Source organism: Battus philenor, unplaced genomic scaffold, assembly GCF_028537555.1.
Source record: "Battus philenor isolate CCGP_79_NKW_IND1 unplaced genomic scaffold, ilBatPhil1.0.hap1 SCAF_26, whole genome shotgun sequence".
NCBI classification, from domain to species: Eukaryota; Metazoa; Arthropoda; class Insecta; order Lepidoptera; family Papilionidae; genus Battus; species Battus philenor.
Window position 1 is genome coordinate 10,712,501 of NW_027181689.1, and position 16,494 is coordinate 10,728,994.

The 16,494-nt window shown below is 35.4% G+C and overlaps 1 protein-coding gene across 3 annotated transcripts in view; it reads left to right on the top strand.

Moving 5' to 3' along the window:
- Positions 1-16,494, top strand: part of Abcd1 (ATP binding cassette subfamily D) — a 116,014-nt gene that overhangs the window by 76,733 nt on the left and 22,787 nt on the right. The window lies entirely within an intron of this gene.

Here is a 16,494-nt window from a genome sequence, read left to right on the forward strand (position 1 = left end):
AGGCAGCTTTCTGCTTTAATCTCGAACTGCGTGGGCGATCCGAGGAAGGATCCGGATTCTCTCTTTGATTAGGGAGTACTACACATCTCTACACTGGTAGAGCTGTTTCCTAAGTGCGAACGTCACTGTGTTTTTTGATTTATTTTCGATCCCAGGCGGATTGGATATCGCAGTGTGTTATTGTGATATGCAGAAGACTTCGATTTCCATCTGAAATCCTGTTGTGAGTAGAGGCGATACTATATAAAACACTTAACGAATCAAGTACCAGCATTGTAGAAAATTATTCTCGGAAAACAACAATTGTTTTTAAGCTAACTTTGAAATATAACAAGGAAAAAATATCACTCGGAAAATATATTCATTCTACAATAACACAAGGGCGCCGGTGTAACGACTTCCTTATATATATCGGAGATATGTGGCCTAGTTGACAGAGATTTGTGTCTTGAAATAAAGTTTGTTTGATCGCGTTGTTGAATCGCTTGACGCACCAGCGGCAGACCAGTTTTGTCGCTTGTAGCACCGGAGCATTCGGATACTCCAAGAGGATTTTAGGCTATTAGCTGAATATAACGAAACTATATTGTATTTAAATATGGTTATAATCACCAAAATATGAGATATTTAATGGAATCAGGCGTTACCTTGCGGAAGTCCATCCTAAGTAAGAAAAGGACCAATATTTAGCCATTTCCGCACATGCAGTGGTAGTCGTGCAACAAAGTGCACCGCCTGCCAGCCCGCTGATAAATGCGTATGCGGCAAACAATGCGAATTATACAACCGCCACCGTCAAATCACTCAACACGTGTTTTACCACTCCACGGGGCATCTTCAGGAGTTATGTTACACCGATTAGTGCCAAACAGAGAGACACTCTGTGTTTGGCACTACCACTGCATGTGCGGAAGAGGCTAAATATTGGTCCTTTTCTTACTTAAAATTATGTGAGTCAGCGGTAACTCTTTTAAAAGAAACGTTATATTCTTCTCTGGAACGCACTCCCCCTAGATTTTAGGATGATCAGGAATCGTTGTGCATTCAAAGCGAAGTTTCCAAAGCTGTTGCTTGACAAGCTGACGGAATCATCACGATAGTTGTATTTTATTATATATATATATATATATATATATATATATATATATATATATATATATATATATGTCATGATATATTTATATAAGATGTTTTATGTGATTATTTTTCTTCAAAATTTGATTTTAATTTTTCATTTTATTTTTAGTCATTCAAGATGTGAGTATCGTCGCTTTGAGGGCACATTTGAAAGCAAACTGTTGTAAATGTTTTTCTAATTCGCCTATCGCAACACTCGTATGATGTGATAACTCTGAAATATGTTACAATATTTTTTTTTATCGGTTTACAATAGGCCAGTAACTTCTACCGGTATAAGATCCGCAGGAACAGATAGAAAACAATAATTAATAGCGTTCATTAAAAAAAAAAAACATTTCGTAATGCTGGCCAATACGGCGACAATACAATGTTTTAAATAATTACTACGCGTTCGAATTCAAATTCGAACGAGCATTTGAATTTGCCGCCAATAATGCTAACGTAACTGATCATACTTCGATAAAATATAGTCGATTAGAGGGCATAGGTGAGATACTATGTTACGTTGGCGAGGAACATGATAGCCAATAACTATCATAAAAGATGTATTCACATATGTATAGAGTATTTACAATTTACACGAACGCAACGGCAGCGAACACATCACTAATGGCGTCGGAATTCAAATCGACGTTCGAAATTTGAATACGAACGCGCGATAATGATTTATTTCTCATAAAATTACCGTGGTTGTAGTGGCCAACAATACGGAACGTGAACGCAACACGATGTTCATAAATATATTATTTTATTTATTTATATTATTTTTTTTGGAAAACAAACAGTGTCTTATATAACTACAAATTAAAACCTAAATAAAGACTATACACCAATTACATGTTTTCGCACATTGATACACAAACATAAAAAACGCAGAAAGTAAAAAACAATAAAAAATACATTATTGCCTTTAAGTTGAGCGAATACACTAAAGTTAATATGAAGCTGTCATCACGCTCCAGAACTGTCAAATCACGCCTTCGATAAAGTTTGTTTAAAATTATGCGTGTTAGAGACAAACAAATCTAGTTCGGAGTACCGAGCTAGTTTGTTCATCTCTCTCGCTGATCTTATAAAGAAGGAATTTTGTCTGTAACTTGATGTACATTTGGGAATGTTAAGATACATAGGCTGTCTAACCCTTTCAGACCTGGCGTACACAAATGTACACATAAAATACAAAAAAATGTTTTAGTATTTATTTCGCTACAAGTGAAATTGAGAACGCTTGTGTTCATATGTCCACATTATAAACTACAAAAATTGATACTACTAAAGCGATCTCTTAGCATTCTTTGTAATTTTTTAGACATGTTTCGACCAGTAGCTTACCGAAATTAGAGCTGTGTAGAAAAGCTCATCATTTTATTTCTAATAAGTACTAAATAGCTAAATTTATGCACTGAAAAAATATCAATTGATGTGTTATATTCTTAAGGTCATACGTAATTCATAATTTGCGTGTGTAATTATATTTTTGGATCATATATCACAGTTTTTATATTTGTACACAAATGTACACATCAGGCGTAAATGACAACGGCATTTTACAAAGTTCGACCAATATTAGATGCTGTTAGGAATCGATGTTTAGAGTTACCGCTTGGAAAAGAACTTTGCATTGACGAACAGATAGTTCCTTTCACTGGGAAACATGTTGCCAAGCAGTACATAAAAGGTAAACCTTGTCCACGGGGGCTCAAAATATTTTTTTATGTGGTTAACATGGGCAAGCTATGATTTTCTATTTTATCAAAGCTCTAGTCGAGAAATGGATAATAATTTGACAAAAAAAAATTGGATACGGTGCAGTTATTGTCTTTCATCTCACAAAGAGTATTGGAAAAAGCAAGGGCCACGAGCTGTCATCTACTTTTCGTCATATAATTTATTACAAATTATGAAACAAAAAGGCATAATGACTGCATGTACAGCTCGCATCAATAGATTCGCCAATCCATCGCTACTAAGCGACAAAGAAATGAATAAAAAGCCTCGAGAATTTTCTCAGGAAGTAAGTAGTTATGGCAAAGAAGTAACTGTAGTCAAGTGGCTGGGTAATAAGATTACCCATTTTGCTTCAAATTTTGTTGGTATTGGTGAAAAAGACTTAGTCAACAAGTGGTGTAAGAAAGTTAAGAAATTTATTGAAGTTTAAAGCCCCGAAGTGGTCAGGAAATACAATCATGCAATGGTGGGAGTTGACCTATTAGATCAAGGCATGAGCTACTACAGGACCTTCATAGAATCAAAAAGTGGACACTTTGCTTGATATTTCATGCTTCTGATTTGGCTGTAGTGTAGGCATACCGAGTGTACCAAATTGACAATGCGTTGCTAACCATACCAAAGAATAAACAACTTACGTTGCTTCACTTTCGTCGTCAGCTGGCTGAAGGTCTGGTGTTGAGGAATAAAGTTATCATCGGTGAAAGAGGACGGCCTACTGCCACTAGGCCGTCTCTCAATACCGCAAATTATTCCAAGAAGACCAGGAGAGGTTCGTCCTGTAGCGGATGTAGCAAGAGACGGTGTTGGGCATTTCCCTGCACATGATCAGTGACTTGGGATACGGTGCAAAATGATGGGATGCAAAGAAAGAACCAGAATTAAATGTATAAAATGCAAAGTTCACCTTTGTCTTACCAAAGATAAAAACTGTTTCTTAGCATTTCACACGTAAACTTATGGTACATGCATCTTGAATGGGGAGAATGACTGATTTACCTATGTGCCAATTATTTACTTATCCCAAAGTAGAAATCTATTTTTCGTAAATGATTATAAGTATTGTACTTCACTTAGTTTTGTTAATTTTATAAAAATTATTAATATTTCCTAGTAAAAACATTTATAAATTAAACTTTTTGTAATTCCAGTGAAACCCCTTATACACTAGTCTTAACATTACGTAAGACGGATGTGCACATTTGTACACAAAAAGAAAAACTATTTTTTCTGAAAAACCTGACAAACAGGATTTTTTTCATAATTTTTTCCTTAGTCATTTTACACCAATTTAGCTACAGAGTTTTTTTTTAGATTCATTGGATACAAAAAAATAATTCAGGTCTGAAAGGGCTAATTGTCCTATTTGGAACAACTAAGTGAATATATATGTTCACTTAGTTGTTCCAAATAGGACAATTAGACAGCCTATGTATCTTAACATTCCCAAATGTACATCAAATGAGTTAGCAAGTGTGGAGTATCTACTAAACTCTGTGCAATATTCGCTAGAAAAACAATGTCTGCAATTATCATTACGTAATTTAATATTTATGAATCGATTCATTTTTTAATAGGATATACTATACATTAATTGATAACGAATAAGCTATTTGTACAAGATCACAAATGTTTCTCGATTGGAGATCACGAGTTGGTAGACTTGTGGGTAAGCCCTCCACCAGGACCGACGACATAGTCAAGGTCGGGGGAAGTTAGAGGATGTGAGCAGCGCAGGACTGGTCATCTTGGAGATCTTTGGGGAAAGCTGATGCCTTGTCAATCGGCTGAAAAGAAAAATAAGAAGCTATTCACTCTCTTACACCTATCGCTGATTACTCTATATAAGTATAAAATTGATCATTGTAATGTATACAATATTTTTTTCTAAACGCAGACGCTTTTACTAAGCGCAGACAGTTGGGAGAGAGTTGCCGCTATTTGATACGGATCTTTCTTATCCCAGCTGCAAGTCACGATAACGTTTATTATTATTTATAATTTTTCTTTTGGGTAAATACAACTAAAATGTATAAATATAAACAATACAATTTGGAAGTTTTACTCAATTATACATTAGTTGGTACATTATTATGTTTCAAGTCGCTGCCCAAGCGCTACAGACAGTTAAATGCCTTAAGGTGTGACTATGTGCCGGGTCAACTAGTCAAAAGATTCTGAGGTAGATTTTTTTCTAAGGTCCGGTAAGTTGAACGGAGGTATATTAAGGTTTTTGCATAAGGTCACGTGGTTACGTCTTTTAAAGTCGAATCGAATTTGGTTATTGTAGGGTAAACACAGATTTTGTAAACAACTATAATTAGAATCTGTGTTTACATTGAAATTTTTACAGTATCCAGCGATAAATATAAGGCGGCTAATTTCGGCTTTGTTATCTCTGTCGAACGAAATACAACAACTGACAAAACGTCATATGGGTAGTGTGGGACAGAGATAGTGCTCTACGAAGTCGAAATTAGCCGATTGTCTCTTTTCATTTGTCGATGTGCAATATATATCTCCAGGTACTGTACTATAGTAAATTATATACTATGTTATGTATTTTATTGGTAATTGAATGCGTTTTAATGGAAGCGTCGAGAGAAATGTCAGTGCGACCTATAAATCTGCCGTCCTTGTCTCTCTTTGGTCCTTTGGCCCGTCTCCGCGTGACCTCTGACCGAGTCATGACCAACCTCTGTTTCGAAACAAGTTAATAACCCATGTGTAACTTGGTCTCCTGTTCAACTTGAACATACTTGTGTAAAATATTTTGTTTTTTTAAATTAACTTTACATCAACTAGTGCTTTAACAAAGGATGATTTGTTTCCCCATTTTTCATTATAAGGATTCACGTGATAACTTAAGTTTATATCAGTGATTCCCAAATTGGTCGACCACTAGGGGTCTATGACAACCTGCAAGGGGTCTACGTCAGTGAAAAAAAATTAGGGGTCTATGAAATGAAAAAGGGGGTCCACGATAATGGATCTCAACACATACACTGATAGTACCTATTTACTTACATCATACTATCTTATAATATCAAATCATTTACATTATTTATAAAAGTACTTATGAAGTAAAAAATTGTTTATTTAATAATAAATGTATAAATAACATGTTTTTTTACTTTAAATTTTTAACACTAAACTTCACTACAGTTAGAAATTTACAGGAAATCAATATCAGGTAAGTAGGGGGTCTACCCAACACGGAAAAACATGGCAAGGGGTCTACGATACAAAAAAGTTTGGGTAACTCTGGTTTATATGATTGAACTAATTATTTATCATTTTTTTTATTAAATGCATCAGAAGAACCGGAAAATAATGTCGTTTCTATCGACATATTTCACAGAAAAACCGATTAATTTGTAACCGTTCCGGCATTGATTTTATATACTAGATGGCAAAAGGTTGTTGATAACGAAAGTGAATATATTGTTGATTAGAAATAAAAACTTATTAAAAATGTAGTCGTGTGAATTTAATTTAAAAACAACATTACTATCCATTCCCCTGATGTAAATAACCCTGATTGCCCTGAAAATAGTTCAAAGAGACTTGATTTTTTTTTCTCTTCGTATAAATTCAGTTTAGGCATAACAAGTGAAGTTTATTTGCTAGTAAAGTAGGTTAACCGTAAACCGTTAATATTGTTTAACTGTCGGTTAGTTATTTTTAAACTTTTGTTTTAATTTCATGTCTACGTTTTTATTTATTTAAGCCAACATTTAAAGTTGTATATCTAAATACATATATACAAGGTTGTGCGTTGAACCAAGCTTATGCACTTTTAGTAATGAAAGAATATAAACTATTTTAAATATGATCATAAGTGTACACTTGTGAAAGATATGAATTACTTCATCTGTTCTTTTTTATTTTTTTTTGGCCCGCTGCTATTGGGGACCTTTCTTTCCACCCACTATTTTGTCGGGAACAGGGTTTTATTCGTGAAATAATTTTTTCAATTCCCTTTTTATTTTACAGTCTCTTTTCTCTATTTAAGAAAAGGACCAATATTTAGCCACTTCCTCACATGCAGTGGTAGTCGTGCAACAAAGTGCACCGCTCGCCAGCCCGCTGATAAATGCGAATGCGGCAAACAATGCGAATTACACATCTGCCACCGTTAAATCACTCAACACGTGTTTCATCCCTCAACGGGGCATCCTCAGGAGTTATGTTACACCGATTAGTGCCAAACACAGAGCATGCATGTGCGGAAGTGGCTAAATGTTGGTCCTTTTCTTACTTAGGATGGACTTCCGCAAAATAACGCCTGATTCTATTAAATATTTGCTCTATTACATTCTTATTTTATCTTTATTCCTTTTATTCCTCACCTTCCATCCTATCCTCAGTCACTTCAGTCTAGGTATATTTTATTGTTACAATGTATTACATTTTTACTTAGATTATTTATATGTACATTTCTACAGTTTTATCTTCAGTTTCTTTCTTTCAACATTTTATTTTGTTTTATTATTTGATTATTTATTAACATTCACATTATTATTAGTTATTATTATTTATTATTAGTCGGCCGTTTTAACCTAAGTCTTTTGTCTTTCTATGATATTTTCTGCGACCCCCATGCAGAAGCTGAGGAAGAGTGTTCTGCTTTATTCCTCTGTTCACCTTTTCTTCTTCACCTGTTCTTTTTGAGAAATTCTTGGAGCCACTTCAGTCTATTGTAGTGGAGTTTCAGAAATTCCCTAGGTTCGGGCATAATCCTCACCATTTATATTCCACAACATAAATTTAAACTCTGAAAGTTCTTATCAAGCCTTGTTGAAGAACCCTGTATAAAGTCAAACCTTTACGTCATCACCTTAATAAAGTGATCATTTTTACCCTAATATAGTGCATTGGTGAAGGTGATATAATATTTATATATCAAGGTACAAATAATTTTGAACGTTCGAAGATTCCAGGCGGAAAATTAATTCAATATATATTTCTAAAACTACTTAGTATTCTCGTCTAAACTAAACATTTGCAGTGTTTTTAAATAAGTACAATTAAATAGTGGTTAGAGAATTTATTTGTGCGCTTGTACGTATGTGTGTTTTCATTTGTAACAGAATTCTTTACTTGCAGAATGTTAATTAGTCGCGATTTTTATTGATGCTATTAAAATACAAGATACATTGATTATTTGTAAAATGACTTCGTTTTGTGTTTCTTATATATTTTGGTTTGTATATATCAATATTCAAAACAGGAGGTCCAAGAGCTAAAAATTATTCGCTGGCGCACAAAGAAGGACCACAACATGTGTTCTTAGGGGTCGGCCACCCGCTTCCTAACCGCGAACAGCATGAACGAACCGAGGTTGGATCTGGATCCATCATTGGCTCGCCTGTGGTCCACGCTGCCGTCCCAAGCCGCATACACAACATCATCACTACACAGCTCTACTCTGGTAGAGCGGTTTACATACGAACGTCATCGTACAACTAGAATACGTCTGCCCAGCTTCTGTTTTATTTTTAAGTTCACGGACTTTTTCGCTCCGTGAACTCAATTCTGATTAAGCTGTAAAAGCCCTAGGGCTGACAGCATCAACAACCGAAACCAAGCAAGCAAGCACGATGATGAATGCATTTTCATGGTACCACCTTTATCTTTGTCACACGCTTTTGGTAGAACCGACCTTATCATGAGATTCTTTGAACTTCATACTGTTTTCTGTCATCTGATCCTTTCCTAAAATAGCACCTTTGATTTAGGACATGGTTGCACAGACTTATTAAGACTAGGGGCCACTCGGGCAAATCATGAACTGATGGCGGGCAAGAAAGAAGTATAGGTAATTACTTTTTTTTGGGTTTTATTCTGGATTAGAATTCAATATTTTTTGAATGTACGAGAGTATTATTTTTGCTGTCGGCGGGCCACCAGTATTCGACCGGCGGGCCGCGGTCTGTGCATCCATGACTTAGAGGGTATATACACGTGTAGGTGTATAGTTGTTGAAGCGAGGACTACTCGGAAGGCACGTGGTCTGACCCTGATCTTCGCTTGGACGTGAGCTCCGGTGTGATGATTTCCAGAATGATTTTTGTGCGTTTATTCTTGTGGAACTAATGACGATTGAGGAAAAGTTTTCTACGTGGCCTAACGGTCAAGGCTGCAGGAAGTCATCGGACTATGTCACACAGTTTTTTTCTTTTTTTTTTGCTTTTATGACCTCCGCTATTGGTAGCCTATCCGACCCCCTATCTTGTGTAGGTGTTACTCTTTTACATTTTTATTATTTTATTTCTATATAGGATTATTACAATATCACTTGGTTTAGCATTATTTTTTTGATTTTTGTTGCTTACATTTTTATTAGCTTTTATTTCTATCTAATACTATACTTATTATTTTTCTACAGAGTAGGAGACACTCTTCTTTGGTTTTTTCTTCTCTTATCAGGGAAGCTATTGATTTCTCACTGATTTTCACACCAGACCGGCACTCGAAGTCGAACCGGAGTCCCCCGAATGCGGGACACTGGGCCACAAGGTGGATCACGGTCTGGTTCACGCCCGGTTCACAGAAGCACGAGGGGTTCTCCTTGAGCTTGAATCTGTGGAGGTACTCAGAGAACTCCCGTGCCCCGTGAAGAACTGGGTCGAGACCGCGTCCACCTCGACACTGCGGAGCACGCGGTAGGCTGAAATGGCGTCCGGGATATGTCCCACAGTAGGCGTCTATCAGTTGATATGTTAATCATGATATCGGCGTCTCGGCAATTTGGTTCGTTGGACAGTCGTCCGGCATTCCCGCCCTTTTATCTCGGACTGAGTCTTTTATATTTCCTCTGTGAAAATGCCTCGCTAACAAAAGACCATGAACAGTTTATAAATTGCACAAATCGGCCTTGCTAGAGGTCACGAAGATTTTAAATTTCCATTTTATTTTTTGTAGAATTTTATCTAAAAACGTGACTTTGAATCGACACGTATAAAAAATTGCGTTTATTGCACGTCATTACGTATTGTGCTCTTGTCGTCGTTCAAAATCACGCGACTTTTGACTGTGTATTTAAAGGTATTTTTACGTTACTCTGTACTTTATAAGTCCTTTTTTATTTTTAAATTTGGAACACTTGTAATAATCATGAGTTAGTTTATCAGCGGACTGGCGGGCGGTGCACTTTGTTGCACGACTACCACTGCATGTGCGGAAGTGGCAAAATATTGGTCCTTTTTTTTACTTAGGTTGGACTTCCGCGAGGTAACGCCTGATTCCATTAAATAATCATGAGTTCATCTTGATATGAACTTGAATTAAATTTAAATACACACAACGTTCGTGCAATTGACGGCCATTTGGGTCAATTTTCTCCTGTGGTTTTCTAGAGGGTGACCTTCCCTTATCTGTTGATATGATGATTATGGTGACAATAGCATCTTTAAACTTAAAACAAAACTTTTAAAATAAACAACAAAGAGTTTTATCACTTAAATAAAAGAAAGATCTAAGATATCTCGTGGAATTTTATTATATATGCGTACCCATGAAGGATATGTCGATTTTTACAAGGCGAAATTTCGGCGTTGAGAGATTATTTTTGTTTCTTGTATTTATCATGTGTGCATAAATAATATGTCATTAAATAAGTATTGAAAGGCTATAGTTAGAGTACCAATTTCTTTTAAAACAAATTAAATCTCTGAGGCAATCTCTAGCTTTAAGGTTATAAATATTTCGTGCAGCTCTTTTGTTTTTTAAAATTAATATATAATTAATTTCGGTTGTGCTGTTCCGTGATAAAATTATAATTATAATATAAAAAAAACATGGAAGAGAAAAGTTAGTAGTTTTTTAAAGATTTGCCATGTCAGGTTTATTGACATCACTATTATGGTTCTGTTGGTTCCAACAAAATTTCAATAAAACACAATTTCAATAAAACACAATTTTAATAAAACACAATTTCAATAAAGCACAATTTCAATACAAAACAATTTTAATCAAGCACAATTCCAATAAAGCGCAATTTCAATACAGCACAATTTTTACATAACACTCTTTTAAAACAGCTTAATTTTAGTAAAACACAATTAAAATATAGCACAAATGCAATACAGCACAATTTTAATATAACACAATTTAAATACAACACAATTTCAATACAACACAATTTCAATACAACACAATTTCAATACAACACAATTTCAATACAACACAATTTCAATACAACACAATTTCAATACAACACAATTTCAATTCAACACAATTTCAATACAACACAATTTCAATACAACACAATTTCAATATAGCACAAATCCAATACAACACAATTTTAATACAACACAATTTCAATATACCACAAATTCGATTTAGCACGAATTCCATAAACCACAATTTCCAATCTTATATGCAACCGACAGCTGTAATACATCTTTAGACAACTCTTAACTTCGTTGCATCGTTATTTATACCCACCAACTAAGCTAGAAATAAATTATATATATTTTCATAATATTTTTAACATATATAGGCAGTTCTCTTGTGCCATCAGATTGCGCATTTTTATCACTAACCAGTCCGCTTTTGAACACCAAATCTTCTATTGGAGAATGACGAAGTCAAAGACGGAGTTAGTAGGTTCAGACCTGTTCACTTTGACCTTGAAAAGACTGTTATACTTCCCCAGAAAATAAGAAGCTGGTAGATTGTTCTATACTCGAGTAAGTGTAACGTTTCGATGCCCTAAAAATCTCATATTCACACTCTGATACACGCACGCGCCTCACCTACATTACACTTTACCTGGGTCAAAAGCCACACAGGCGTCGTCGGTAACGAAGAAGCCGACTTGGCAGCAAAGAGTGCTGCCGCAATGCACTCTACACCGGTTTATGTTTACTTCCCAATGAGTTTCGTGAAAAGCGCAATCCGCGCTGAACACAACCGCATTTGGCAGGCTAGATACGAGAGCTCGGCACAGGGTCGACACACCATAGGACTCCTTTCAAAACTCACCGACATAAACAAACTGCGAAAACTCATAAAGACATCTTTCCATCTCACATAACTACTAAGCGGGCACGGGTACTGCAAGCAGTACCTGCACCGTTTTATAATAATCGATAATGAGACTTGCCCATGTGACGACTCCACAGTACAGACTTTTGATCACTTACTCAGACACTGCTCCCGATTCGCATCCAAAAGACGTTACCACGTGACCTTATGTGAAAACCTTAATATACCTCCGTTCAACTTACCGGACCTTCTCAAGAAAAAATCTACAGCAAAATCTTTTGATGAGTTTGCCTGGCATATTGTCCTAAATCTCAAGGCATTTAACGGTCTGTAGCGCTTGGGCAGCGACTTGAAATAAAATAATGTAGCAATTAATATGTAATTGAGTATTCTAAATTGTATTGTTATATATATACATTTTAGCTGTATTAACCCCTAAGAGAAAATTGTATAAGAAAAAATGTTAAAAATCATAAAACACTGTCGTGCCTCGCAGCTGGGAGAAGAAAGATCCGTATCAAATTGCGGCAACCCTGACCCAACTGTCTGCGTTTAGTTTAAGCGAGAAATAAATATTGTAAAAAAAAAAACACTAGCGATACAAATTAGAATTAATAAAAAAAAACCCTTAATATCTTTATCGGAACTCTATCGTGTCATTTGTAGGCTGATAATGGTAAAATCGAGCAGTTGAAACGCCAAGGCTGCAGACTAGCTAATGTTGCGTAATAACTTCGCATTGTCGGCTGTAAACTTAAATATATAATTATCGTTATCGTGCATAACGTTGACGACTTCTTCCTTGTGATGAATCACGTGTTTGTAATTAGTTTTTTTTTAAATTCATATGTCATTAGCATTGTTATGCCTTTATCTTTTTTTTTAATTAAACCTCTTTTTTGGAGGTCTTTTATTATGCTCCTCCTGTTTCTGTCATTGGTCTGACCAACTGATGCTAAGTAAGAAAAGGACCAATATTTTTTTTCTCTCTGTGTTTGGCACTAATCGGTATAACATAACTCCTGAAGATGCCCCGTGAAGGGGTGAAACACGTGTTGAGTAATTTGGCGGTGGCGGTTGTGTGATTCGCATTGTTTGCCGCATACGTATTTATCAGCGGGCTGGCGGGCGGTGCACTTTGTTGCACGACTACCACTGCATGTGCGGAAGTGGCTAAATATTGGTCCTTTTCTTACTTAGTATGGACTTCCGCAAGGTAACGCCTGATTCCATTAAACAACTGATGCTACTACGACCTGGAGGACTTTTATCCTGGACTTTAACAGTCGCCATTAGATTGTAGAACATCTAGTTTTGCAGCTCTAGTTTAGCAGTCTCATCTATTCCATCTAGGAATATACACGACTACACTAATATAATAAGAGAGTCGAACTCAACATTAAGTTTCAATTGCCTATAGCTATCAGTTTTCTATACATATTTAAATACAACATAAACGGTCCGTCTAATTTTAGAATATACGTCTAGCGATGTTTATAAAAACATAATTCCGTATGCAAATGACTGATCTCAAGCAAAACGTCAATCATATCTAATATATAAAATTCTCGTGTCACGGTGTTCGAACTTGAACTCCTCTGAAACGGCTTGACTGATTTTTACCAAATTTAATATGCGTATTCAGTAGGTCTGAGAATCGGCTACTATCTATTTTCTATACCCCTAAGTGATAAAGGTTGTTCATACTTAAAAATTTTTTTTATTTTTTTAACGAAATTTTTTGTTTTTATTTTTTATGATACAGCATACAAGAATACATACAACCATACCCCTCTACGATCAACCCTTATTTTTTATTTGTAAATTAAAATATCATTTTTTTTTTGCAAAACAACGTTTGCGGGATCAGCTAGTAATCTATAAATTTAGATATTTATGTTAATTTGTGATAAATGACATGGTCATCATCGTATTCGACATCGAACCCGAGACCAGACCGAACCAAACATCGATTAACCCTTTCCACTCCAATGTCGAGTGTCACTCGACACTGATTTTGTTCCACAAGCTCCACTGTCGAGTGATACTCGACATGGTGTAATACTTTTTTTTGCGGAAAATTTTAAAACAGGAAAGATTTTTGTTACTAAAATGTTTGAATCACGAAAGAATGAAACATATTCTAGAATCGCAAGATACTATAATGCGATTAAATTTTATCGATGCTACATAACAGCCTTGGAGTGGAAAGGGTTAAGACTAGTTTTGTTCTGCTCGAATCCAGATACTTTTTAAGTCACCATTCAAGCACCTGGACTCAACGGTTGCAAGTGTTTTGTGGACTTTCTGCCACTTGAAACGAGAAATTCTTCGAACCACGTCAGTGACTTTGGTTCTTCATCTCCTCATTTCTGATTCGATCTCGCGATGAAGCTCCGTGCATAGCCCTCTCCATTTCTCTCTAAGTAACCTTGATCATACTAAGTAATAACATACAATGCAACTAGTGGGGGGCATACAATCGCCGCGTCTACTGGTCTACGGTACTTATTTTTTTTTTAGGGCCCCCGCTATTGGGAGCCTCTCGTACCACCTATCTGGTGTAGGACAGGGACTTTTTTTACATATATTTAATTTTTTCACATAGTTTTTTTATTTTCATTATCTTCTTTCATACATCATATGATGCTCTTTCGTTCTTTTCATTCTTACCACAATTCTTCTGTCTTTCTCTTTCGCTCTGTATCGCCTTTCATTCATCCACATTACTTTTTTTACAATTTCTTTATTTTGTATTATCTATATCATATTATTATTTTATCCCTATTTTACATTATTGATCTTATTTATTTACAATTTTTATTTTTATCTATCAACTATGTTTATTATTTTTCTACACATTAGGAAGAACTATTCTTTTGTATCTTCATATCTGATCAGGGAGGATATTGATTCCTCCCTGATTTTTACACCAGACCGGCACTCGGAGTCGAACCGGAGCCCTCCGAATGCGGGACACTGAGCCACAAGGTGGATCACGGTCTTGTCCAAGCCCGGTTCACAGAAGCACGAGGGGTCCTCCTTGAGCTTGAACCTGTGGAGGTACTCAGAGAACCCCCTGTGATCCGTGAAGAGCTGGACCAAAACCGCGTCCACCTCGACACTGCGGTTTATGATACTAGTCAGTCTTCACGGTGTTGGAAGCTACTTGAACTATATCTATAGGATATATATTTAGTTATGTAACAACGGAGATTGAGTTTCGGCTTTAATTAGTACTAAGAGACGAGAGATAAGAAACGAATGACTCGATCGGTAAATTTGAATATTATACCGTACCACTGTTGAACATAACACGTCTTCTGCTGGACGTATACCTCCTAGATATCTAATAGTTGTGAGAGGTCTTCATCTAGCGTCTTCTGTTCATCTTGACGTTCAAAATTCCACTTCGTGGTTACCACTCCAGAATACCAGCTTGACCGCAGTTTTGAAAGACCGATATAACTCTTTAGTTTCCCCTGCAAAAGAAGAGTATCACATTTAAGATTTCCTCACGAGATCAAAATGTCTTTCTTCTATCACCGTGCTGGCGTTATTTTAGCTTGAAGTCATTCTCTATTGCAAGCGTGACAAGATTTTGAATCCACACCTTACGTATGACAATATATTTGTTCGCAAAAACATTCAAAATTATAAGATGTATGCTCCTTGTTTTCGTGTTCAAATATTAAATAAATCATTTATGATACAAGGTGTACGTATGTAGAATAAAATTCCACAGACAATTTTTGATCTGCCACTAGAGAGTTTTAAAATATATTTAAAAAAAAAGTATATTATTCTATACAAGAATACTATACTGATGTTAATGTGTGGAATTAAATGTTGATGTTCACTCAGGAAGCTAATTATTGTCCGTTGAGTTTCTCGTCGGCTCTCAGCAGATCTGCCTTTCGAGCTGATGGTAGCTTCCTGTTCCAACAATGCCGACGAATAAAGAATATTTTTATTTTGATTTTAACCATTAACATGAAGCCTGTTCGACCACATAGATATATCAGGTGCATGATAAAAATCTAAAGTGTTATGTGTTATTTTTGACAGGTTAAATTTTAGGATTAATTATTTTAGATGTTATGAATAAATTAAATGTGACATTTGAAGATATTAACCTGTCCGAAATATCTTACTTGCGTCATATCATGTTCAGTTTTCCGTACAATTTTTTTTTACGTTTAAAAACTATCGTATGTTTTATTACTATGTATGTTCATACTTGTGAAGTGTTTTTTTTAAAGTTAATTATATTGACAAAGCTAACATAACTTAAGTATGTGTTTATTTGTAATTAGATATTAAATATAGTGTTTATTATGTATATACAGAATGATTGTTTATAGGTGTTAATGGTTTATAGATTTAAGGGACCTTGCTAACCATTATCTGAAAACATATTTGTGAGCATTATTAATCCTATATAATTAATGCAGTGTGAATTATATAAAATTGAATGCCGGGAATTGAATCCGCGACTTGCTATCTCAAGTCTCAATCCTCTAATATATATATATATATATATACACATATATATGTATACATTTTCATGTATCATGGATAACATAATGAAATCGTCAAGACTATATATATATATATATATATATATATTTA